This window comes from Somniosus microcephalus, chromosome 5 (assembly GCF_052327205.1).
Source record: "Somniosus microcephalus isolate GS21.2 chromosome 5, FLI_Smic_1.0, whole genome shotgun sequence".
Taxonomy (NCBI): Eukaryota; Metazoa; Chordata; class Chondrichthyes; order Squaliformes; family Somniosidae; genus Somniosus; species Somniosus microcephalus.
Genome location: NC_140991.1, coordinates 219,000,342 through 219,025,358, shown reverse-complemented (window position 1 = coordinate 219,025,358; position 25,017 = coordinate 219,000,342). Strand labels below are relative to the sequence as shown.

The 25,017-nt window shown below is 62.8% G+C and overlaps 1 long non-coding RNA gene across 1 annotated transcript in view; it reads left to right on the top strand.

The window, feature by feature from the left end:
* The first annotated feature begins 89 nt into the window (after positions 1-89).
* The window catches only part of LOC147117585 (uncharacterized), a 45,103-nt gene continuing 20,175 nt past the window's right edge, over positions 90-25,017 (top strand). The window contains exon 1 of the long non-coding RNA XR_015078485.1: positions 90-206. This is a non-coding gene — a long non-coding RNA (uncharacterized LOC147117585). The remainder of the gene's footprint in view (positions 207-25,017) is intronic.

Genomic DNA, 25,017 nt, shown 5'->3' with positions numbered 1-25,017 from the left:
GAACCCACCTCCAACCCACCCACTTCCGGTTTTAATGGAGGTGGGATGGGGGGCGGGCAGCCAAACCACTCCAAGAGGCGGGTCAGCCATTTAAATATTATAATGAGGCTGGAATGCCTCAAATGTAACCATCATTTTAAATTTAACGGTGGCTGGTCGGGTTTCGGAGGTGTCGGGAGGAAGGCGTGGAGTGCTGGGTCGAGGAAGTAAGTGCCTTTATACTTATCTCCTGGATCCAGTGTCCCTGCCTAACCCACTCCTGGATCCCCCCTGCTCGGTCTCTGATTCCCCCCTCCCAGGCCTCTGATCGCCTTCCCGGCCAGCCCCCACCATTGATCTTCAGGACGCCCCCGATGTTCTCCCCCTCCCCCCTAGCCCCCAGTCAGACTCCAGCCCCCGATGTTCTCCACCTCCCCACCCCCAGTCAGACTGCGGCCCCCCGATGTTCTCCACCTCCCCCCCAGTCAGACTCCAGCCCCCGATGTTCTCCACCTCCCCCCCCCCAGTCAGACTCTGGCCCCCCGATGTTCTCCACCTCCCCCCCCAGTCAGACTCTGGCCCCCCGATGTTCTCCACCTCCCCCCCCAGTCAGACTCCAGCCCCCCGATGTTCTCCACCTCCCCCCCCCCAGTCAGACTCTGGCCCCCCGATGTTCTCCACCTCCCCCCCAGTCAGACTCCAGCCCCCCGATGTTCTCCACCTCCCCCCCCCCAGTCAGACTCCAGCCCCCCGATGTTCTCCACCTCCCCCCCAGTCAGACTCCGGCCCCCCGATGTTCTCCACCTCCCCCCCAGTCAGACTCCGGCCCCCCGATGTTCTCCACCTCCCCCCCCAGTCAGACTCCGGCACCCCGATGTTCTCCACCTCCCCCCCCCAGTCAGACTCCGGCCCCCCGATGTTCTCCACCTCCCCCCCCAGTCACACTCCGGCCCCCCGATGTTCTCCACCTCCCCCCCCAGTCACACTCCGGCCCCCCGATGTTCTCCACCTCCCCCCCGAGTCAGACTCTGGCCCCCGATGTTCTCCACCTCCCCCCCCAGTCAGACTCCGGCCCCCCGATGTTCTCCACCTCCCCCCCAGTCAGACTCTGGCCCCCCGATGTTCTCCACCTCCCCCCCCAGTCAGACTCCGGCCCCCCGATGTTCTCCACCTCCCCCCCCAGTCAGACTCCGGCCCCCCGATGTTCTCCACCTCCCCCCCCAGTCAGACTCCAGCCCCCGGTGTTCTCCACCTCCCCCCCCAGTCAGACTCCGGCCCCCCGATGTTCTCCACCTCCCCCCCAGTCAGACTCCAGCCCCCGATGTTCTCCACCTCCCCGCTCAGTCAGACTCCGGCCCCCGATGTTCTCCACCTCCCCCCCAGTCAGACTCCGGCCCCCCGATGTTCTCCACCTCCCCCCCAGTCAGACTCCAGCCCCCGATGTTCTCCACCTCCCCGCTCAGTCAGACTCCGGCCCCCGATGTTCTCCACCTCCCCCCCAGTCAGACTCCGGCCCCCCGATGTTCTCCACCTCCCCCCCGAGTCAGACTCCAGCCCCCGATGTTCTCCACCTCCCCCCCCCAGTCAGACTCCAGCCCCCGATGTTCTCCACCTCCCCCCCAGTCAGACTCCGGCCCCCCGATGTTCTCCACCTCCCCCCTCAGTCAGACTCCGGCCCCCCGATGTTCTCCACCTCCCCCCCGAGTCAGACTCCAGCCCCCCGATGTTCTCCACCTCCCCCCTCAGTCAGACTCTGGCCCCCCGATGTTCTCCACCTCCCCCCTCAGTCAGACTCCGGCCCCCCGATGTTCTCCACCTCCCCCCCAGTCAGACTCCGGCCCCCCGATGTTCTCCACCTCCCCCCCGAGTCAGACTCCAGCCCCCCGATGTTCTCCACCTCCCCCCCCAGTCAGACTCCAGCCCCCCGATGTTCTCCACCTCCCCCCTCAGTCAGACTCCAGCCCCCGATGTTCTCCACCTCCCCCCCCAGTCAGACTCCGGCCCCCCGATGTTCTCCACCTCCCCCCTCAGTCAGACTCCAGCCCCCGATGTTCTCCACCTCCCCCCCCAGTCAGACTGCGGCCCCCCGATGTTCTCCACCTCCCCCCTCAGTCAGACTCCAGCCCCCGATGTTCTCCACCTCCCCCCCCCAGTCAGACTCCAGCCCCCCGATGTTCTCCACCTCCCCCCCGAGTCAGACTCCAGCCCCCGATGTTCTCCACCTCCCCCCCCCGTCAGACTCCAGCCCCCCGATGTTCTCCACCTCCCCCCCCAGTCAGACTCCGGCACCCCGATGTTCTCCACCTCCCCCCCCAGTCAGACTCCAGCCCCCCGATGTTCTCCACCTCCCCCCCCAGTCAGACTCCGGCACCCCGATGTTCTCCACCTCCCCCCCCAGTCAGACTCCAGCCCCCCGATGTTCTCCACCTCCCCCCCCAGTCAGACTCCAGCCCCCGATGTTCTCCACCTCCCCCCCAGTCAGACTCCAGCCCCCGATGTTCTCCACCTCCCCCCCCAGTCAGACTCCAGCCCCCGATGTTCTCCACCTCCCCCCCAGTCAGACTCCAGCCCCCGATGTTCTCCACCTCCCCCCCAGTCAGACTCCAGCCCCCCGATGTTCTCCACCTCCCCCCCCAGTCAGACTGTGGCCCCCCGATGTTCTCCACCTCCCCCCCAGTCAGACTCCAGCCCCCCGATGTTCTCCACCTCCCCCCCAGTCAGACTCCGGCCCCCGATGTTCTCCACCTCCCCCCCCAGTCAGACTCCGGCCCCCCGATGTTCTCCACCTCCCCCCCAGTCAGACTCCAGCCCCCCGATGTTCTCCACCTCCCCCCCAGTCAGACTCCAGCCCCCCGATGTTCTCCACCTCCCCCCCCAGTCAGACTCCGGCCCCCGATGTTCTCCACCTCCCCCTCAGTCAGACTCTGGCCCCCGATGTTCTCCACCTCCCCCCCCCAGTCAGACTGCGGCCCCCCGATGTTCTCCACCTCCCCCCCCAGTCAGACTCCAGCCCCCCGATGTTCTCCACCTCCCCCCCCAGTCAGACTCCAGCCCCCGATGTTCTCCACCTCCCCCCCCCAGTCAGACTCCAGCCCCCGATGTTCTCCACCTCCCCCCCCCAGTCAGACTCCAGCCCCCCGATGTTCTCCACCTCCCCCCCCCAGTCAGACTCCAGCCCCCCGATGTTCTCCACCTCCCCCCCCCAGTCAGACTCCAGCCCCCCGATGTTCTCCACCTCCCCCCCAGTCAGACTCCAGCCCCCGATGTTCTCCACCTCCCCCCCCAGTCAGACTCCGGCCCCCCGATGTTCTCCACCTCCCCCCCCAGTCAGACTCCGGCCCCCCGATGTTCTCCACTTCCCCCCCCAGTCAGACTCCAGCCCCCCGATGTTCTCCACCTCCCCCCCCAGTCAGACTCCAGCCCCCCGATGTTCTCCACCTCCCCCCCCAGTCAGACTCCGGCCCCCCGATGTTCTCCACCTCCCCCCCCAGTCAGACTCCAGCCCCCCGATGTTCTCCACCTCCCCCCCCAGTCAGACTCCGGCCCCCCGATGTTCTCCACCTCCCCCCCCAGTCAGACTCCAGCCCCCCGATGTTCTCCACCTCCTCCCCCAGTCAGACTCCAGCCCCCCGATGTTCTCCACCTCCCCCCCAGTCAGACTCCAGCCCCCCGATGTTCTCCACCTCCCCCCCAGTCAGACTCCAGCCCCCCGATGTTCTCCACCTTCCCCCCCAGTCAGACTCTGGCCCCCGATGTTCTCCACCTCCCCCCCAGTCAGACTCCAGCCCCCCGATGTTCTCCACCTCCCCCCCAGTCAGACTCCAGCCTCCGATGTTCTCCACCTTCCCCCCCAGTCAGACTCCAGCCTCCGATGTTCTCCACCTCCCCCCCAGTCAGACTCCAGCCCCCCGATGTTCTCCACCTCCCCCCCAGTCAGACTCCGGCCCCCCGATGTTCTCCACCTCCCCCCCCAGTCAGACTCCAGCCCCCCGATGTTCTCCACCTCCTCCCCCAGTCAGACTCCAGCCCCCCGATGTTCTCCACCTCCCCCCCAGTCAGACTCCAGCCCCCCGATGTTCTCCCCCTCCCCCCCCCAGTCAGACTCCGGCCCCCCGATATTCTCCACCTCCCCCCCCAGTCAGACTCCGGCCCCCGATGTTCTCCACCTCCCCCCCAGTCAGACTCCGGCCCCCCGATGTTCTCCACCTCCCTCCCCAGTCAGACTCCAGCCCCCGATGTTCTCCACCTCCCCCCCAGTCAGACTGTGGCCCCCCGATGTTCTCCACCTCCCCCCCCAGTCAGACTCCGGCCCCCCGATGTTCTCCACCTCCCCCCCAGTCAGACTGTGGCCCCCCGATGTTCTCCACCTCCCCCCCCAGTCAGACTCCGGCCCCCGATGTTCTCCACCTCCCCCCCAGTCAGACTCCAGCCCCCGATGTTCTCCACCTCCCCCCCAGTCAGACTGTGGCCCCCCGATGTTCTCCACCTCCCCCCCCAGTCAGACTCCGGCCCCCCGATGTTCTCCACCTCCCCCCCAGTCAGACTGTGGCCCCCCGATGTTCTCCACCTCCCCCCCCAGTCAGACTCCGGCCCCCGATGTTCTCCACCTCCCCCCCAGTCAGACTCCAGCCCCCGATGTTCTCCACCTCCCCCCCAGTCAGACTGCGGCCCCCCGATGTTCTCCACCTCCCCCCCAGTCAGACTCCAGCCCCCGATGTTCTCCACCTCCCCCCCCAGTCAGACTCCAGCCCCCCGATGTTCTCCACCTCCCCCCCAGTCAGACTCCGGCCCCCGATGTTCTCCACCTCCCCCCCCAGTCAGACTCCGGCCCCCCGATGTTCTCCACCTCCCCCCCCAGTCAGACTCCAGCCCCCGATGTTCTCCACCTCCCCCCCCAGTCAGACTCCGGCCCCCCGATGTTCTCCACCTCCCCCCCCAGTCAGACTCCGGCCCCCCGATGTTCTCCACTTCCCCCCCCAGTCAGACTCCGGCCCCCCGATGTTCTCCACCTCCCCCCCCAGTCAGACTCCGGCCCCCCGATGTTCTCCACCTCCCCCCCCAGTCAGACTCCAGCCCCCCGATGTTCTCCACCTCCCCCCCCCAGTCAGACTCCAGCCCCCGATGTTCTCCACCTCCCCCCCAGTCAGACTCCGGCCCCCGATGTTCTCCCACTACCCCCCCCAGTCAGACTCCGGCCCCCCGATGTTCTCCACCTCCCCCCCCCAGTCAGACTCCAGCCCCCCGATGTTCTCCACCTCCCCCCCCCAGTCAGACTCCAGCCCCCGATGTTCTCCCCCTCCCCCCCCAGTCAGACTCCGGCCCCCCGATGTTCTCCACCTCCCCCCCCAGTCAGACTGTGGCCCCCCGATGTTCTCCACCTCCCCCCCCAGTCAGACTCCGGCCCCCGATGTTCTCCACCTCCCCCCCCAGTCAGACTCCGGCCCCCGATGTTCTCCACCTCCCCCCCCCAGTCAGACTCCGGCCCCCCAATGTTCTCCACCTCCCCCCCAAGTCAGACTCCAGCCCCCGATGTTCTCCACCTCCCCCCACAGTCAGACTCCGGCCCCCGATGTTCTCCACCTCCCCCCCCAGTCAGACTCCGGCCCCCGATGTTCTCCACCTCCCCCCCCCAGTCAGACTCCGGCCCCCCAATGTTCTCCACCTCCCCCCCCAGTCAGACTCCAGCCCCCCGATGTTCTCCACCTCCCCCCCAGTCAGACTCCGGCCCCCCAATGTTCTCCACCTCCCCCCCCCAGTCAGACTCCGGCCCCCCAATGTTCTCCACCTCCCCCCCCAGTCAAACTCCAGCCCCCCGATGTTCTCCACCTTCCCCCCCAGTCAGACTCCAGCCCCCCGATGTTCTCCACCTCCCCCCCCAGTCAGACTCCAGCCCCCGATGTTCTCCACCTCCCCCCCCAGTCAGACTCCAGCCCCCGATGTTCTCCACCTCCCCCCCCCAGTCAGACTGCGGCCCCCCGATGTTCTCCACCTCCCCCCCAGTCAGACTGCGGCCCCCGATGTTCTCCACCTCCCCCCCAGTCAGACTGCGGCCCCCTGATGTTCTCCACCTCCCCCCCCAGTCAGACTCCGGCCCCCCGATGTTCTCCACCTCCCCCCCAGTCAGACTGCGGCCCCCCGATGTTCTCCACCTCCCCCCCCAGTCAGACTCCAGCCCCCGATGTTCTCCACCTCCCCCCCCAGTCAGACTCCAGCCCCCCGATGTTCTCCACCTCCCCCCCAGTCAGACTCCAGCCCCCGATGTTCTCCACCTCCCCACCCAGTCAGACTGTGGCCCCCCGATGTTCTCCACCTCCCCCCCAGTCAGACTCCGGCCCCCCGATGTTCTCCACCTCCCCCCCCAGTCAGACTCCAGCCCCCGATGTTCTCCACCTCCCCCCCCCAGTCAGACTGTGGCCCCCCGATGTTCTCCACCTCCCCCCCAGTCAGACTCCGGCCCCCGATGTTCTCCACCTCCCCCCCAGTCAGACTCCGGCCCCCGATGTTCTCCACCTCCCCCCCAGTCAGACTCCAGCCCCCGATGTTCTCCACCTCCCCCCCAGTCAGACTCCGGCCCCCGATGTTCTACACCTCCCCCCCAGTCAGACCCCGGCCCCCCGATGTTCTCCACCTCCCCCCCCAATCAGACTCCAGCCCCCCGATGTTCTCCACCTCCCCCCCCAGTCAGACTCCAGCCCCCGATGTTCTCCACCTCCCCCCCCAGTCAGACTCCAGCCCCCGATGTTCTCCACCTCCCCCCCCAGTCAGACTCAGGCCCCCCGATGTTCTCCCCCTCCCCCCCCAGTCAGACTCCGGCCCCCGATGTTCTCCACCTCCCCCCAGTCAGACTCCGGCCCCCGATGTTCTCCACCTCCCCCCCCAGTCAGACTCCGGCCCCCCGATGTTCTCCACCTCCCCCCCCAGTCAGACTCCAGCCCCCCGATGTTCTCCACCTCCCCCCCCAGTCAGACTGTGGCCCCCCGATGTTCTCCACCTCCCCCCCAGTCAGACTCCAGCCCCCGATGTTCTCCACCTCCGCCCCCAGTCAGACTCCGGCCCCCCGATGTTCTCCACCTCCCCCCCAGTCAGACTCCAGCCCCCCGATGTTCTCCACCGCCCCCCCCAGTCAGACTCCAGCCCCCGATGTTCTCCACCTCCCCCCCCAGTCAGACTCCAGCCCCCGATGTTCTCCACCTCCCCCCCCAGTCAGACTCCGGCCCCCGATGTTCTCCACCTCCCCCCCCAGTCAGACTCCGGCCCCCCGATGTTCTCCACCTCCCCCCCGAGTCAGACTCCGGCCCCCCGATGTTCTCCACCTCCCCCCCGAGTCAGACTCCAGCCCCCGATGTTCTCCACCTCCCCCCCCCAGTCAGACTCCGGCCCCCCGATGTTCTCCACCTCCCCCCCCCAGTCAGACTCCAGCCCCCGATGTTCTCCACCTCCCCCCCGAGTCAGACTCCAGCCCCCGATGTTCTCCACCTTCCCCCCCGAGTCAGACTCCAGCCCCCCGATGTTCTCCACCTCCCCCCCCAGTCAGTCTGCGGCCCCCCGATGTTCTCCACCTCCCCCCCCAGTCAGACTCCGGCCCCCGATGTTCTCCACTTCCCCCCCCCAGTCAGACTCCAGCCCCCCGATGTTCTCCACCTCCGCCCCCAGTCAGACTCCAGCCCCCGATGTTCTCCACCTCCCCCCCCAGTCAGACTCCAGCCCCCCGATGTTCTCCACCTCCCCCCCCAGTCAGACTCCAGCCCCCCGATGTTCTCCACCTCCCCCCCCAGTCAGACTCCGGCCCCCCGATGTTCTCCACCTCCCCCCCCAGTCAGACTCCAGCCCCCCGATGTTCTCCACTTCCCCCCCCAGTCAGACTGTGGCCCCCCGATGTTCTCCACCTCCCCACCCAGTCAGACTGTGGCCCCCCGATGTTCTCCACCTCCCCCCCAGTCAGACTCCGGCCCCCCGATGTTCTCCACCTCACCACCCAGTCAGACTCCGGCCCCCCGATGTTCTCCACCTCCCCCCCAGTCAGACTCCAGCCCCCCGATGTTCTCCACCTCCCCCCCCAGTCAGACTCCAGCCCCCGATGTTCTCCACCTCCCCCCCCCAGTCAGACTCCAGCCCCCCGATGTTCTCCACCTCCCCCCCCAGTCAGACTCCAGCCCCCGATGTTCTCCACCTCCCCCCCCCAGTCAGACTCCAGCCCCCCGATGTTCTCCACCTCCCCCCCCAGTCAGACTCCAGCCCCCGATGTTCTCCACCTCCCCCCCGAGTCAGACTCCGGCCCCCGATGTTCTCCACCTCCCCCCCCAGTCAGACTCCAGCCCCCGATGTTCTCCACCTCCCCCCCCAGTCAGATTCCGGCCCCCCGATGTTCTCCACCTCCCCCCCGAGTCAGATTCCGGCCCCCCGATGTTCTCCACCTCCCCCCCAGTCAGACTCCGGCCCCCCGATGTTCTCCACCTCCCCCCCAGTCAGACTCCAGCCCCCGATGTTCTCCACCTCCCCCCCGAGTCAGACTCCAGCCCCCCGATGTTCTCCACCTCCCCCCCCAGTCAGACTCCAGCCCCCCGATGTTCTCCACCTCCGCCCCCAGTCAGACTCCATCCCCCGATGTTCTCCACCTCCCCCCCCAGTCAGACTCCAGCCCCCCGGTGTTCTCCACCTCCCCCCCCAGTCAGACTCCAGCCCCCGATGTTCTCCACCTCCCCCCCCCAGTCAGACTCCAGCCCCCCGATGTTCTCCACCTCCCCCCCCAGTCAGACTCCAGCCCCCGATGTTCTCCACCTCCCCCCCGAGTCAGACTCCGGCCCCCGATGTTCTCCACCTCCCCCCCCAGTCAGACTCCAGCCCCCGATGTTCTCCACCTCCCCCCCCAGTCAGACTCCAGCCCCCCAATGTTCTCCACCGCCCCCCCAGTCAGACTCCAGCCCCCGATGTTCTCCACCTCCCCCCCCAGTCAGACTCCATCCCCCGATGTTCTCCACCTTCCCCCCCCAGTCAGACTCCGGCCCCCCGATGTTCTCCACCTCCCCCCCCAGTCAGACTCCAGCCCCCGATGTTCTCCACCGCCCCCCCAGTCAGACTCCGGCCCCCCGATGTTCTCCACTTCCCCCCCCAGTCAGACTCCGGCCCCCCGATGTTCTCCACCTCCCCCCCCAGTCAGACTCCAGCCCCCGATGTTCTCCACCTCCCCCCCCAGTCAGACTCCAGCCCCCCGATGTTCTCCACCTCCCCCCCAGTCAGACTCCAGCCCCCCGATGTTCTCCACCTTCCCCCCCAGTCAGACTCCAGCCCCCGATGTTCTCCACCTCACCCCCCCAGTCAGCCTCCGGCCCCCCGATGTTCTCCACCTTCCCCCCCCAGTCAGACACCAGCCCCCGATGTTCTCCACCTCCCCCCCCAGTCAGACTCCGGCCCCCGATGTTCTCCACCTCCCCCCCCAGTCAGACTCCGGCCCCCCGATGTTCTCCACCTCCCCCCCAGTCAGACTCCAGCCCCCGATGTTCTCCACCTCCCCCCCCAGTCAGACTGTGGCCCCCCGATGTTCTCCACCTCGCCCCCCAGTCAGACTCCGGCCCCCGATGTTCTCCACCTCCCCCCCAGTCAGACTCCAGCCCCCGATGTTCTCCACCTCCCCCCCCAGTCAGACTGTGGCCCCCCGATGTTCTCCACCTCGCCCCCCAGTCAGACTCCAGCCCCCCGATGTTCTCCACCTCCCCCCCAGTCAGACTCCAGCCCCCAGATGTTCTCCACCTTCCCCCCCAGTCAGACTCCAGCCCCCGATGTTCTCCACCTCCCCCCCCAGTCAGACTCAGGCCCCCCGATGTTCTCCCCCTCCCCCCGCCAGTCAGACTCCGGCCCCCGATGTTCTCCACCTCCCCCCCCAGTCAGACACCAGCCCCCCGATGTTCTCCACCTCCCCCCCAGTCAGACTCCGGCCCCCGATGTTCTCCACCTCCCCCCCCAGTCAGACACCAGCCCCCCGATGTTCTCCACCTCCCCCCCCAGTCAGACTCCGGCCCCCCGATGTTCTCCACCTCCCCCCCAGTCAGACTCCGGCCCCCCGATGTTCTCCACCTCCCCCCCCCAGTCAGACTCCAGCCCCCCGATGTTCTCCACCTCCCCCCGAGTCAGACTCCAGCCCCCGATGTTCTCCACCTCCCCCCCCCCCAGTCAGACTGTGGCCCCCCGATGTTCTCCACCTCCCCCCAGTCAGACTCCGGCCCCCCGATGTTCTCCACCGCCCCCCCAGTCAGACTCCGGCCCCCGATGTTCTCCACTTCCCCCCCCCAGTCAGACTCCGGCCCCCCGATGTTCTCCACCGCCCCCCCCAGTCAGACTCCGGCCCCCCGATGTTCTCCACCTCCCCCCCCAGTCAGACTCCAGCCCCCCGATGTTCTCCACCGCCCACCCCAGTCAGACTCCAGCCCCCCGATGTTCTCCACTTCCCCCCCCCAGTCAGACTCCGGCCCCCCGATGTTCTCCACCCCCCCCCCCCAGTCAGACTCCGGCCCCCCGATGTTCTCCACCTCCCCCCCAGTCAGACTCCAGCCCCCCGATGTTCCCCACCTCCCCCCCCAGTCAGACTCCAGCCCCCCGATGTTCTCCACCTCACCCCCCCAGTCAGACTCCGGCCCCCCAATGTTCTCCACTTGCCCCCCCAGTCAGACTCCGGCCCCCCGATGTTCTCCACCTCCCACCCCAGTCAGACTCCGGCCCCCCGATGTTCTCCACCTCCCCCCCCCAGTCAGACTGTGGCCCCCCGATGTTCTCCACCTCCCCCCCCAGTCAGACTCCAGCCCCCCGATGTTCTCCACCTCCCCCCCCAGTCAGACTCCAGCCCCCGATGTTCTCCACCTCCCCCCCCAGTCAGACCCCGGCCCCCCGATGTTCTCCACCTCCCCCCGCCAGTCAGACTCCAGCCCCCCGATGTTCTCCACCTCCCCCCCCAGTCAGACTCCAGCCCCCGATGTTCTCCACCTCCCCCCCCAGTCAGACTGTGGCCCCCCGATGTTCTCCACCTCCCCCCCCAGTCAGACTGCGGCCCCCCGATGTTCTCCACCTCCCCACCCAGTCAGACTGTGGCCCCCCGATGTTCTCCACCGCCCCCCCCCAGTCAGACTCCAGCCCCCGATGTTCTCCACCTCCCCCCCCAGTCAGACTGCGGCCCCCCGATGTTCTCCACCTCCCCCCCCAGTCAGACTCCAGCCCCCCGATGTTCTCCACCTCACCCCCCCAGTCAGACTCCGGCCCCCCAATGTTCTCCACTTGCCCCCCCAGTCAGACTCCGGCCCCCCGATGTTCTCCACCTCCCACCCCAGTCAGACTCCGGCCCCCCGATGTTCTCCACCTCCCCCCCCCAGTCAGACTGCGGCCCCCCGATGTTCTCCACCTCCCCCCCCAGTCAGACTCCAGCCCCCCGATGTTCTCCACCTCCCCCCCCAGTCAGACTCCAGCCCCCGATGTTCTCCACCTCCCCCCCCAGTCAGACTCCGGCCCCCCGATGTTCTCCACCTCCCCCCCCAGTCAGACTCCAGCCCCCGATGTTCTCCACCTCCCCCCCCAGTCAGACTCCGGCCCCCCGATGTTCTCCACCTCCCCCCGCAGTCAGACTCCAGCCCCCGGTGTTCTCCACCTCCCCCCCCAGTCAGACTCCGGCCCCCCGATGTTCTCCACCTCCCCCCGCAGTCAGACTCCAGCCCCCGGTGTTCTCCACCTCCCCCCCCAGTCAGACTCCGGGCCCCCGATGTTCTCCACCTTCCCCCCCGAGTCAGACTCCAGCCCCCCGATGTTCTCCACCTCCCCCTCCAGTCAGACTCCAGCCCCCGATGTTCTCCACCTCCCCCCCAGTCAGACTCCAGACCCCCGATGTTCTCCACCTTCCCCCCCAGTCAGACTCCAGCCCCCCGATGTTCTCCACCTCCCCCCCCAGTCAGACTCCGGCCCCCCGATGTTCTCCACCTCCCCCCCCAGTCAGACTCCGGCCCCCCGATGTTCTCCCCCTCCCCCCCCCAGTCAGACTCCGGCCCCCGATGTTCTCCACCTCCCCCCCGAGTCAGACTCCAGCCCCCCGATGTTCTCCACCTCCCCCCCAGTCAGACTCCGGCCCCCGATGTTCTCCACCTCCCCCCCCAGTCAGACTCCGGCCCCCCGATGTTCTCCACCTCGCCCCCCAGTCAGACTCCGGCCCCCGATGTTCTCCACCTCCCCCCCCAGTCAGACTCCAGCCCCCCGATGTTCTCCACCTCCCCCCCAGTCAGACTCCAGCCCCCCGATGTTCTCCACCTCCCCCCCCAGTCAGACTCAGGCCCCCCGATGTTCTCCCCCTCCCCCCGCCAGTCAGACTCCGGCCCCCGATGTTCTCCACCTCCCCCCCCAGTCAGACTCCAGCCCCCCGATGTTCTCCACCTCCCCCCCAGTCAGACTCCGGCCCCCGATGTTCTCCACCTCCCCCCCCAGTCAGACTCCGGCCCCCCGATGTTCTCCACCTCCCCCCCCCAGTCAGACTCCAGCCCCCCGATGTTCTCCACCTCCCCCCGAGTCAGACTCCAGCCCCCGATGTTCTCCACCTCTCCCCCCCCAGTCAGACTGTGGCCCCCCGATGTTCTCCACCTCCCCCCAGTCAGACTCCGGCCACCCGATGTTCTCCACCGCCCCCCCAGTCAGACTCCGGCCCCCGATGTTCTCCACTTCACCCCCCCAGTCAGACTCCGGCCCCCCGATGTTCTCCACCGCCCCCCCCCAGTCAGACTCCGGCCCCCCGATGTTCTCCACCTCCCCCCCCAGTCAGACTCCAGCCCCCCGATGTTCTCCACCGCCCCCCCCAGTCAGACTCCAGCCCCCCGATGTTCTCCACTTCCCCCCCCCCAGTCAGACTCCGGCCCCCCGATGTTCTCCACCTCCCCCCCAGTCAGACTCCAGCCCCCCGATGTTCCCCACCTCCCCCCCCAGTCAGACTCCAGCCCCCCGATGTTCTCCACCTCACCCCCCCAGTCAGACTCCGGCCCCCCAATGTTCTCCACTTGCCCCCCCAGTCAGACTCCGGCCCCCCGATGTTCTCCACCTCCCACCCCAGTCAGACTCCGGCCCCCCGATGTTCTCCACCTCCCCCCCCCAGTCAGACTGTGGCCCCCCGATGTTCTCCACCTCCCCCCCCAGTCAGACTCCAGCCCCCCGATGTTCTCCACCTCCCCCCCCAGTCAGACTCCAGCCCCCGATGTTCTCCACCTCCCCCCCCAGTCAGACCCCGGCCCCCCGATGTTCTCCACCTCCCCCCGCCAGTCAGACTCCAGCCCCCCGATGTTCTCCACCTCCCCCCCCAGTCAGACTCCAGCCCCCGATGTTCTCCACCTCCCCCCCCAGTCAGACTGTGGCCCCCCGATGTTCTCCACCTCCCCCCCCAGTCAGACTGCGGCCCCCCGATGTTCTCCACCTCCCCACCCAGTCAGACTGTGGCCCCCCGATGTTCTCCACCGCCCCCCCCCAGTCAGACTCCAGCCCCCGATGTTCTCCACCTCCCCCCCCAGTCAGACTGCGGCCCCCCGATGTTCTCCACCTCCCCCCCCAGTCAGACTCCAGCCCCCCGATGTTCTCCACCTCCCCCCCCAGTCAGACTCCAGCCCCCGATGTTCTCCACCTCCCCCCCCAGTCAGACTCCGGCCCCCCGATGTTCTCCACCTCCCCCCCCAGTCAGACTCCAGCCCCCGATGTTCTCCACCTCCCCCCCCAGTCAGACTCCGGCCCCCCGATGTTCTCCACCTCCCCCCGCAGTCAGACTCCAGCCCCCGGTGTTCTCCACCTCCCCCCCCAGTCAGACTCCGGCCCCCCGATGTTCTCCACCTCCCCCCGCAGTCAGACTCCAGCCCCCGGTGTTCTCCACCTCCCCCCCCAGTCAGACTCCGGGCCCCCGATGTTCTCCACCTTCCCCCCCGAGTCAGACTCCAGCCCCCCGATGTTCTCCACCTCCCCCTCCAGTCAGACTCCAGCCCCCGATGTTCTCCAGCTCCCCCCCAGTCAGACTCCAGACCCCCGATGTTCTCCACCTTCCCCCCCAGTCAGACTCCAGCCCCCGATGTTCTCCACCTCCCCCCCCAGTCAGACTCCGGCCCCCCGATGTTCTCCCCCTCCCCCCCCCAGTCAGACTCCGGCCCCCGATGTTCTCCACCTCCCCCCCGAGTCAGACTCCAGCCCCCCGATGTTCTCCACCTCCCCCCCAGTCAGACTCCGGCCCCCGATGTTCTCCACCTCCCCCCCCAGTCAGACTCCGGCCCCCCGATGTTCTCCACCTCGCCCCCCAGTCAGACTCCGGCCCCCGATGTTCTCCACCTCCCCCCCCAGTCAGACTCCAGCCCCCCGATGTTCTCCACCTCCCCCCCAGTCAGACTCCAGCCCCCCGATGTTCTCCACCTCCCCCCCCAGTCAGACTCAGGCCCCCCGATGTTCTCCCCCTCCCCCCGCCAGTCAGACTCCGGCCCCCGATGTTCTCCACCTCCCCCCCCAGTCAGACTCCAGCCCCCCGATGTTCTCCACCTCCCCCCCAGTCAGACTCCGGCCCCCGATGTTCTCCACCTCCCCCCCCAGTCAGACTCCGGCCCCCCGATGTTCTCCACCTCCCCCCCCCAGTCAGACTCCAGCCCCCCGATGTTCTCCACCTCCCCCCGAGTCAGACTCCAGCCCCCGATGTTCTCCACCTCTCCCCCCCCAGTCAGACTGTGGCCCCCCGATGTTCTCCACCTCCCCCCAGTCAGACTCCGGCCCCCCGATGTTCTCCACCGCCCCCCCAGTCAGACTCCGGCCCCCGATGTTCTCCACTTCCCCCCCCCAGTCAGACTCCGGCCCCCCGATGTTCTCCACCGCCCCCCCCCAGTCAGACTCCGGCCCCCCGATGTTCTCCACCTCCCCCCCCAGTCAGACTCCAGCCCCCCGATGTTCTCCACCGCCCCCCCCAGTCAGACTCCAGCCCCCCGATGTTCTCCACTTCCCCCCCCCCAGTCAGACTCCGGCCCCCCGATGTTCTCCACCCCCCCCCAGTCAGACTCCGGCCCCCCGATGTTCTCCACCTCCCCCCCAGTCAGACTCCAGCCCCCCGATGTTCCCCACCTCCCCCCCCAGTCAGACTCCAGCCCCCCGATGTTCTCCACCTCACCCCCCCAGTCAGCCTCCGGCCCCCCAATGTTCTCCACTTGCCCCCCCAGTCAGACTCCGGCCCCCCGACGTTCTCCACCTCCCCCCCAGTCAGACTCCAGCCCCCCGATGTTCTCCACCTCCCCCCCCAGTCAGACTCCGGCCCCCCGATGTTCTCCACCTCCCCCCCCAGTCAGACTGTGGCCCCCCGATGTTCTCCACATCCCCCCCCAGTCAGACTCCAGCCCCCCGATGTTCTCCACCTCCCCCCCCAGTCAGACTCCAGCCCCCGATGTTCTCCACCTCCCCCCCCAGTCAGACTCCGGCCCCCCGATGTTCTCAACCTCCCCCCCCCAGTCAGACTCCAGCCCCCCGATGTTCTCCACCTCCCCCCCCAGTCAGACTCCAGCCCCCCGATGTTCTCCACCTTCCCCCCCCAGTCAGACTGTGGCCCCCCGATGTTCTCCACCGCCCCCCCCAGTCAGACTCCGGCCCCCCGATGTTCTCCATCTCCCCCCCAGTCAGACTCCAGCCCCCCGATGTTCTCCACCGCCCCCCCCCAGTCAGACTCCAGCCCCCCGATGTTCTCCACCTCCCCCCCCAGTCAGACTCCAGCCCCCCGATGTTCTCCACCTCCCCCCAGTCAGACTCCGGCCCCCCGATGTTCTCCACCTCCCCCCCCAGTCAGACTCCAGCCCCCCGATGTTCTCCACCTCCCCCCCCAGTCAGACTCCAGCCCCCGATGTTCTCCACCTCCCCCCCAGTCAGACTCCAGCCCCCCGATGTTCTCCATCTCCCCCCCGCAGTCAGACTCCAGCCCCCGATGTTCTCCACCTCCCCCCCCAGTCAGACTCCGGCCCCCGATGTTCTCCACCTCCCCCCCAGTCAGACTCCAGCCCCCCGATGTTCTCCACCTCCCCCCCCAGTCAGACTCCAGCCCCCCGATGTTCTCCACCTCCCCCCCAGTCAGACTCCAGCCCCCCGATGTTCTCCACCTCCCCCCCCAGTCAGACTCCGGCCCCCCGATGTTCTCCACTTCCCCCCCCCAGTCAGACTCCAGCCCCCCGATGTTCTCCACCTCCCCACCCCCCCAGTCAGACTCCGGCCCCCCGATGTTCTCCACTTCCCCCCCCAGTCAGACTCCGGCCCCCCGATGTTCTCCACTTCCCCCCCCAGTCAGACTCCGGCCCCCGATGTTCTCCACCTCCCCCCAGTCAGACTGCGGCCCCCCTATTATGTCCGTGTATAATTGAGACACGGACTGCAGGAGTTAATTATAACAAGTCTTTACTGAATGGAGACAACCTGGAAACTGAAACTACAGAAGCCTGCTAGGGCCTTTTATACAGGGGTGGTCACTGCCGGTACTGCAGTCTGAGACCAGTTATTCCCTTAAAGGTACATACACAACAATTCCTCCCCTTTTAGATAAACAGTACATAACATTCATTTAACAACTAAATAATAACTAATTACGATTACAATTACGGTTGCTAGATACATTGGTTGAAGTTAAGCAATTATAAGTTCAGTCTTTGAGGAGGCTTCCTGATTCTGTCTGGATAACGCCTCTTTGGGATACCAGGTTCTTCCGGCAAGGTTGAGTCGGGATCAATGTCGTTGTTTGGTTCGTCTGCTTCCAATATCACCGATTCTACGGTAGATGCAATTGGTACTTTGGTTTCATCGCCAGGTGTATCAGATCGTGGTGTGGAGTTGACGTTTTCCAGTGACTCTAGAATCTGGTCAGCATTGCATCTTACAATGCTCTCTCCAACGTCCATGGTATACATTAGAGGTCCTTGCCGTGTACAGATCGTTCCTGGCTGCCATTTCTCTGTGCGGTAGTCCCGGGCCAAATCTGGTTGACCTATCTTAAAACTCCTGGTCGGCCTTTCATTCATATTCTGAAACTACCTGTTCTCCACATCTCTTCTGACGTTTGGCTTAACCAAATCCAAGCGGCATCGTAGTCTTCGATTGAAGAACATCATGGCTGGAGTTTGGTTGGTAACCGCATGTGTCGCATTCCGGTAGGCAAACAAGACGTTATCCACCTTGTGTTGTAGTGGTATATCTTCATTACACATTGCCTTGATAGCCTTCTTGAATGTTTGAGCAAACCTCTCGGCCAATCCATTAGTGGCTGGATGATATGGGGCGGATGTGTAATGCTTAACACCATTGTTCTTTAAGAACCTCCGGAACTCTTCAGACACAAACTGTGGCCCATTGTCAGAGCAAATCTGTTCAGACAGCCCATTTCTGGCGAATATGGTTCGTAAGACTGTGATAGTTTTTTCTGTGGTGGTTGAGGACATTTTTATTACCTCTGGCCACTTTGAATGTGCATCCACCGCAATTAAAAACATCGAGTCCATAAAGGGACCAGCAAAATCAATGTGCACCCTTTGCCATGGAGATGAGGGCCACTCCCATGGATGTAGAGGGGCTTGTGGTGGGGCGTTTTGGACCTTCTGGCATCCTGCACAGCTCTTGGTCATCTCTTCGATTTCTCTATCGATTCCTGGCCACCACACAAATGCTCTGGCTAAGTTCTTCATTTTTACCCCTCCCAGATGACCCTCATGAAGCTCATTGAGCACTCTATCCTTCAATTTGGGTGGAATTACTACTCTGGATCCACACATCAAGGTTCCTCTGCACACTGACAGCTGTTCTCTTCTCAGCAAGAATGCTGGCAGCAGTGGTTCGCCATGTGCTGGCCATCCCTTCACCGTTAAATCATAGACCCAGGAGAGTGTCGGGTCATTTCGTGTTTCCTTTTCTATGTTTGCATTCGTCACAGGGAGACATTCGACTATAGTCGAGTGGAATAACTCCACTGGATCCACTGCCAGTTCTTCTTCCACCGTCGGCAACGGTAGGCGCGACAATCCATCAGCATTCCCATGCTGTTTAGTTCCTTTGTAATCGATGTCATATTGGTGTGCCCCTAGGAAAAGGGACCACCTCTGTAGCCGTTGTGCCGTCATTATCGGTGTTGAGTCTGTGTGTCCCAGTTATGTTTAGGATCAATCACTGGACACAGACAACAAGAATAACTTTTAACAGGTCTTTACTATTCGGAGGTCAGGGCTGAACTGCCCAGCAAATCCCTACACAACACTTATATACCGGTGTGGTCACCACCGGTATTACAGTATTACAGTATACAGCAGCCAAGAGAAAGTAGTACATCTCTTAAGGTAGTTCTCTTAAGGTGGAACAGGTTACATACACCACAATCCTCCCTTTTTAGCTTAACAGTTATATCCCCATTTAACATAACATAATAACATATATATATATACAACTTCATGCAAAACAGTTCAAAGATTCAGTCTCTGAGGAGGCCTCCTGATTCGAGTTGGATAACGCCTTTCAGGGGTCTCTGATTCTCGTTGCTGGGGTGACTCATCTAGTTGGTCTCTTATGGATTGGACATCATCCTCAGGTACATTCACTTCTGAGGTAGATGCTTCAGGTTCACTAACTTCTTCCACGGTTGTCTCTGCCGTAACCATGGGTTCGACCCTTGTTCTCAATTCTACCAGTTGGTCAGCATGACGCCGTATTACATTTTCACCAATATCTACCGTGTACATCAGGGGTCCTTGTCTGGCCCGAATTGTTCCAGATTGCCATTTCTCGTTTTTATAGTCCCGGGCTAACACTGGTTGTCCTATTTCGAAGCTCCGAGTGGTCTTGTTATTTATATACTGGAACTGTTTGTTTTCAACTTCCCTCCACACATTTGGTTTTAACAAGTCCAACCTGGACCGCAACCTCCTGTTATAGAACATCATGGCAGGCCTTTGGTTTGTCACTGCATGAGTGGCGTTTCGATGTGCCAGTAGGAATTTGTCCACCTTGTGTTGTAGTGGAATCTGATCTTCGCTCATGGCCTTTATTGCTTTTTTAAACGTTTGTACAAATCTCTCGGCCAACCCGTTTGTAGCCGGATGATATGGGGCAGAGGTATAATGTTTCACCCCATTCTTCTTCATGAATTTCTGGAATTCTTCTGACACGAACTGTGGTCCGTTGTCTGAACATATTTGTTCTGGCAATCCATTTCTTGCAAATATCGTTCTTAGCACCGCGATCGTCTTTTCCAAGGTAGTGGTAGTCATCTTAATCACTTCTGGCCATTTAGAATGTGCGTCCACCGCAATTAAAAACATGGAGTCCATGAATGGACCAGCAAAGTCAATATGTACACGTTGCCATGGGGTTGAAGGCCATTCCCATGGATGTAGCGGTGCAATTGGAGGTGCATTTTGCACTTTTTGGCACCCTGAGCAGCTTTTCGTCAGATCCTCTATCTGTTGGTCGATACCCGGCCACCACACATAAGCCCTAGCAAGGCTTTTCATCTTGACTCCCCCCAGATGACCTTCATGCAGTTCCTTTAGAACTCTCTCTCTTAACTTAGGAGGAATAATCACCCTTGTTCTATACATCAATGTTCCTTGACAGACGGACAGCTGTTCTCGTCTTGCTGAGAATGCCGGTAACAGTGGATCACCATGTGCTGGCCATCCCTTCACTGTCACTTCGTAGACCCTGGACAGTGATTGATCCTAAACATAACTGGGACACACAGACTCAACAGTGGCGACGAGTCCGATCTTACCCTGCGGCAGTTTTACATCCAAGGCAGCTTCGTCCTCAGAACGGGCGTCGAGAAGAGGCATCCGCCCTCATCATCCTGCTGAGCACCATCGCACGGGAGGCATCGAGAACCCGGGTTAAAAAGAAAAATTCTGACCACGAAGCCCTCCATCAGCGACAGGCAGTGATCATCCCTTCTACCACGGTGGTGGGAAAGCTGATCAGCGACACGAGCAGAAAGTCGGCCGCGTTGGCTGTGGAGTAGGGGAGGGAAAACGGAGGAATAAGGGCGGAGAAGTCGACCACGGCCGGTAAAAGGGCCGCGCTGCAATCGAGGCCGAGAGGCGCAGCGACTGGGGCAGCTTAAGGCACGAGAGCCGCGGAGAAATCAAACGCAGCCGGTGTAAAGGACCGGGCTGCAAGCGGGGCTGCGAGGCAAAGCAGCGTCGGGGAATTGAGAACCGCTGGGGTTCTCCAGCGGGGGGGCTCCAGCCCCCCGATGTTCTCCACCTCCCCCCCCCAAGTCAGACTCCGACCCCCCGATGTTTTCCACTTCCCCACCCCCCAGTCAGACTCCAGCCCCCTGATGTTCTCCACCACCTCCCCCCCGAGTCAGACTGTGGCCCCCCGATGTTCTCCACCTGCCCCCGCCAGTCAGACTGTGGCCCCCGATGTTCTCCACCTCCCCACCCCCCAGTCAGACTGCGGCCCCCTGATGTTCTCCACCTCCCCCCCCCAGTCAGACTGCGGCCCCTCGATATTCCCCACCTCCCCCCCCCAGTCAGACTCCGGCCCCCCGATGTTCTCCACCTCCCCTCCCCAGTCAGACTCCGGCCCCCTGATGCTCGAATCCGGCCCCCACCCCGATCAGACTCCGGCCCCCTGATGCTCGAGTCCGGCCCCCACCCCGATCAGACTCTGGCCCCCTGATGCTCGAATCCGGCCCCCACCCCGATCAGACTCCGGCCCCCTGATGCTTGAATCCGGCCCCCACCCCGATCAGACTCCGGCCCCCTGATGCTCGAGTCCGGCCCCCACCCCGATCAGACTCCGGCCCCCTGATGCTCGAGTCCGGCCCCCACCCCGATCAGACTCCGGCCCCCTGATGCTCGAATCCGGCCCCCACCCCGATCAGACTCCGGCCCCCTGATGCTCGAGTCCGGCCCCCACCCCGATCAGACTCCGGCCCCCTGATGCTCGAGTCCGGCCCCCACCCCGATCAAACTCCGGCCCCCTGATGCTCGAATCCGGCCCCCACCCCGATCAGACTCTGGCCCCCTGATGCTTGAGTCCGGCCCCCACCCCGATCAGACTCCGGCCCCCTGATGCTCGAATCCGGCCCCCACCCCGATCAGACTCCGGCCCCCTGATGCTTTAGTCCGGCCCCCACCCCGATCAGACTCTGGCCCCCTGATGCTTGAGTCCGGCCCCCACCCCGATCAGACTCTGGCCCCCTGATGCTTGAGTCTGGCCCCCACCCCGATCAGACTCTGGCCCCCTGATGCTTGAGTCCGGCCCCCACCCCGATCAGACTCCGGCCCCCTGATGCTTGAGTCCGGCCCCCACCCCGATCAGACTCTGGCCCCCTGATGCTCGAATCCGGCCCCCACCCCGATCAGACTCCGGCCCCCTGATGCTTGAGTCCGGCCCCCACCCCGATCAGACTCCGGCCCCCTGATGCTTGAGTCCGGCCCCCACCCCGATCAGACTCCGGCCCCCTGATTCTCGAATCCGGCCCCCACCCCGATCAGACTCCGGCCCCCTGATGCTTGAGTCCGGCCCCCACCCCGATCAGGCTCCGGCCCCCTGATGCTTGAGTCCGGCCCCCACCCCGATCAGACTCCGGCCCCCTGATGCCCGAGTCCAGCCCCCTGATGCTCGAGTTTGGCTGCCGATGAGTCCCCAGCCCCCATTCGTTCCCTCCCTCCCTCCTCTCAGCGGCCTAATGCCGCAGGTCTACCCGCCCGCAGGCAGCCAGCCTCTCCATCTGGCTGGCTGTGTGTGTGAAACAGAGATTTCAAATGCAATTCAGGCCCTGCCGTTAAATTCGGCAGGGCCTGCGGGAAATCCGTTCTCCCGGGTTTCCCGACCGCTTCCGAGAAACACCCCCACCCTGCCCGTTCCCAACCCGCCTCCCGATTAACATTCCAGCCATTACTTTTGTCATAAATAACATATTAGCTCTTAACTTGCTCATATGGCATTCTTCTATTTACCATTTTTACAGAGCTTTCTAAACGAACTTGAAAGGCAAAAGTGTTGTGTATGTAACCGTTTACCTTTAAGGGAACTATAGAATGTAACCGTTCGCCTTTAAGAGCACGACTCAGGGTGGCACTATTTATTGGCTCATGTATACTGTAATACCGATAGTGACCACACCAGTATATAAGGGTTGGAATACGTTAACTAGGGCAGAAATCGCCCAGACCTCTGAATAGTAAAGACCTGTTTTGTTTGTACTCCTAAGTCTCTGAAGTTATTTACTGCACAACTTACAGACTTTACAATGGCGACGAGGCCGATCGTACCCTGCGGCAACAGTAGTTCCTAAGCAACTAAGGAGCGTCAAAGTGAGGCACCCGCCCTCGTCGTTCTGCTGGGTGAAAACTCGAGGCTGCAGCGATAGCAAAGAGGAAGATTTTGGCATTGAAAACTTCCATCTGCAACAGGCACTGACGGTCCCTTCTGCCACAGTGAGGAGCGAGCCGATCGACAAGAGAGGCAAGGCTGCCACGGACTGTGAGTAAGGGAACAGTAAAAGAAAATAAGGAAGGAGTAAAACCAGAGGATAAGGGCGGTACACTCGACCACGGTCGAGGGGGAAAGGAGCCAGACAAAGTCGGGTCCAGAGGCGCTGAGACCGGGAGCAGGCCGGGTGAGACAGAGCCGAGAAATCGGGAATTGGCCGAGAGCCAGTTCAGAGGCTGTAACTGTCCGCCGTCATCGGGGGTACCCGGAGCCGGTTGCCTGCCGCGGGAAGGAGAGCGCTGAAGCCGACGCGCGGGCTGGGGATCTGAAAGCCAGCGGAGAGCGCTGAAGCCGACGCGCGGGCTGGGGATCTGAAAACCAGCGGAGAGCGCTGAAGCCGACGCGCGGGCTGGGGGTCTGAAAGCCAGCGGAGAGCGCTGAAGCCGACGCACAGGCTGGGGACCGGTAGCCAGCGGCCGTCGCCCGCGGGGGAAAGTGTACCCCTCCCGCCAGGGGAAGAAGCGGAAAACCGCCATTAAAGTGGGCGGGGAGAGCCGAGAAGCGCGGGAAAACCGCCATTGAAGTGGGCGGGGAGAGCGAGAAGCGCGGGAAAGCCGCCATTTTTCGGGAAAAACCGCTGAAGAAGAAGGAAGAAGCGGGAAACCGCCATCTTGGAAATTATTAAGAATTTCAGAAAAGTAATAAGTAAAGAAATACTTGTGTTGTTCTCGAGAAGAGAAGATGCCTAAACGAGGTAATATCACCAAATGCTATCGTTGTGGGAAGTCAACACACGACCAAAAGCAATGCTGGGGTAAAAACCAGGAATGCTGGAAATGTGGCAAGATCGGGCACATAGCTAAAGTGTGCCGGTCAGGAACGACGTGCAACAATAATGAGTCCTCACAAAAATGGGACAGAAAGGTACATGACGCAAATAGGAAGAGTCTGAAGGAACAGAAGTCGGACACACACGCCAAAGGCAGAGGACTGGACGGTCTAAGAATTCACAACGTGAGCAATGAAGCCGACCGTCAAACTATTTGGATAACGCTACCGATTGAAAAGGTCCCAGTAAAAATGGAAGTGGACACCGGATCGGCGTTGACGGTCATGAATAAGCATGATTATCAAAAGTTTTTCAAGCATATTCCACTACGGGATGCGGATCTGATACTGAAGACATACACGGGGCAAAAAGTATTCCCCATCGGGAAGATAGAGGTCAAGGTGAAATACAAAGATAAAGTTCACCACCGGTTGGAGCTGTATGTGTTGTCTGAGGGAGGCCCACCACTTCTGGGACGGGAGTGGATCCGGAAAATAAAGATGGATTGGCATGCACTAAACACCATGACGGTGGAGCCCGAAAAAGAGGACGTCAAACCTGAACGGTTGGCCAGAATATTAGACGAAGCTAAAGAGGTATTCCAGCAAGGACTGGGAAAGCTACGAGGTATTAAAGCAAAGGTCAAGATTGCAGAACATGCAAGCCCAAAGTTTTGTAAGGCCAGGTCGGTACCGTATGCAATACGACCAGCAGTGGAGGCAGAACTAGAAGAACTTGAACGATCAGGGGTTCTGTCAAAAGTAGACCACAGTGAGTGGGCCACGGCCATTGTACCCGTCATGAAATCCTCACCAAGTAGTAAGCCAGGGGGACCGGGGAAGGTCCGTATCTGCGGGGATTTCAAGATCACAGTGAACCCGGTGCTTCAGTCGGTACAATACCCGCTGCCAAGGATTGAAGATATTTTCGCTTCGTTGGCTGGAGGAAAACACTTCACGAAGATAGACCTAGCTCAGGCATATTTACAGATGGAGGTTGAGGAAGAGTCACGCCAATACCTAACTATCAATACCCACAGAGGGTTGTACCGTTATAACAGACTGGTCTTTGGAGTGGCTTCGGCACCAGCAATTTGGCAGAGGGCCATGGAACAGGTGTTACAAGGAATTCCAAGCACGCAGTGCTATTTGGATGATATCCTAATCACGGGAATGGATGAAGAGGAACACCTCACGAATTTGAAACTGGTACTCACCAGGTTAAAGGAGTATGGCCTTAGGGTTAACCGCAATAAGTGTGAGTTTTTCCAAAAACGAATCTCATACTGCGGTCATATCATTGACCGCGAGGGACTACATAAATCACCGGAGAAGATAGAAGCAGTCGTGAAGGCTCCCGCTCCAGGGAACGTGTCACAGTTACGATCATTCTTGGGGTTAATCAATTACTACCACAAGTTCCTACCAAATTTGTCCACGGTGCTGCATCCACTGAATGAGCTGTTGCGAAAGGAGACACCATGGAAGTGGAGTGAGGAGTGCAAAAAGGCTTTTCGCAGAAGCAAGGAGTTGATTACCTCTGAAGAAGTGTTGGCTCATTTCAACCCAGCATTACCCCTTCGGCTGGCGTGTGATGCTTCACCGTACGGAATTGGAGCAGTACTTTCGCACAGGCTACCAAATGGCTCGGAAAGGCCAGTGGCTTTTGCGTCCCGATCTTTGACACCTGCGGAGCGAAATTACGCCCAGATAGACAGGGAGGCCCTCAGTCTTGTGTGGGGCGTGAAGAAATTCAACCATTACTTGCAATGTAAGAGGTTCACA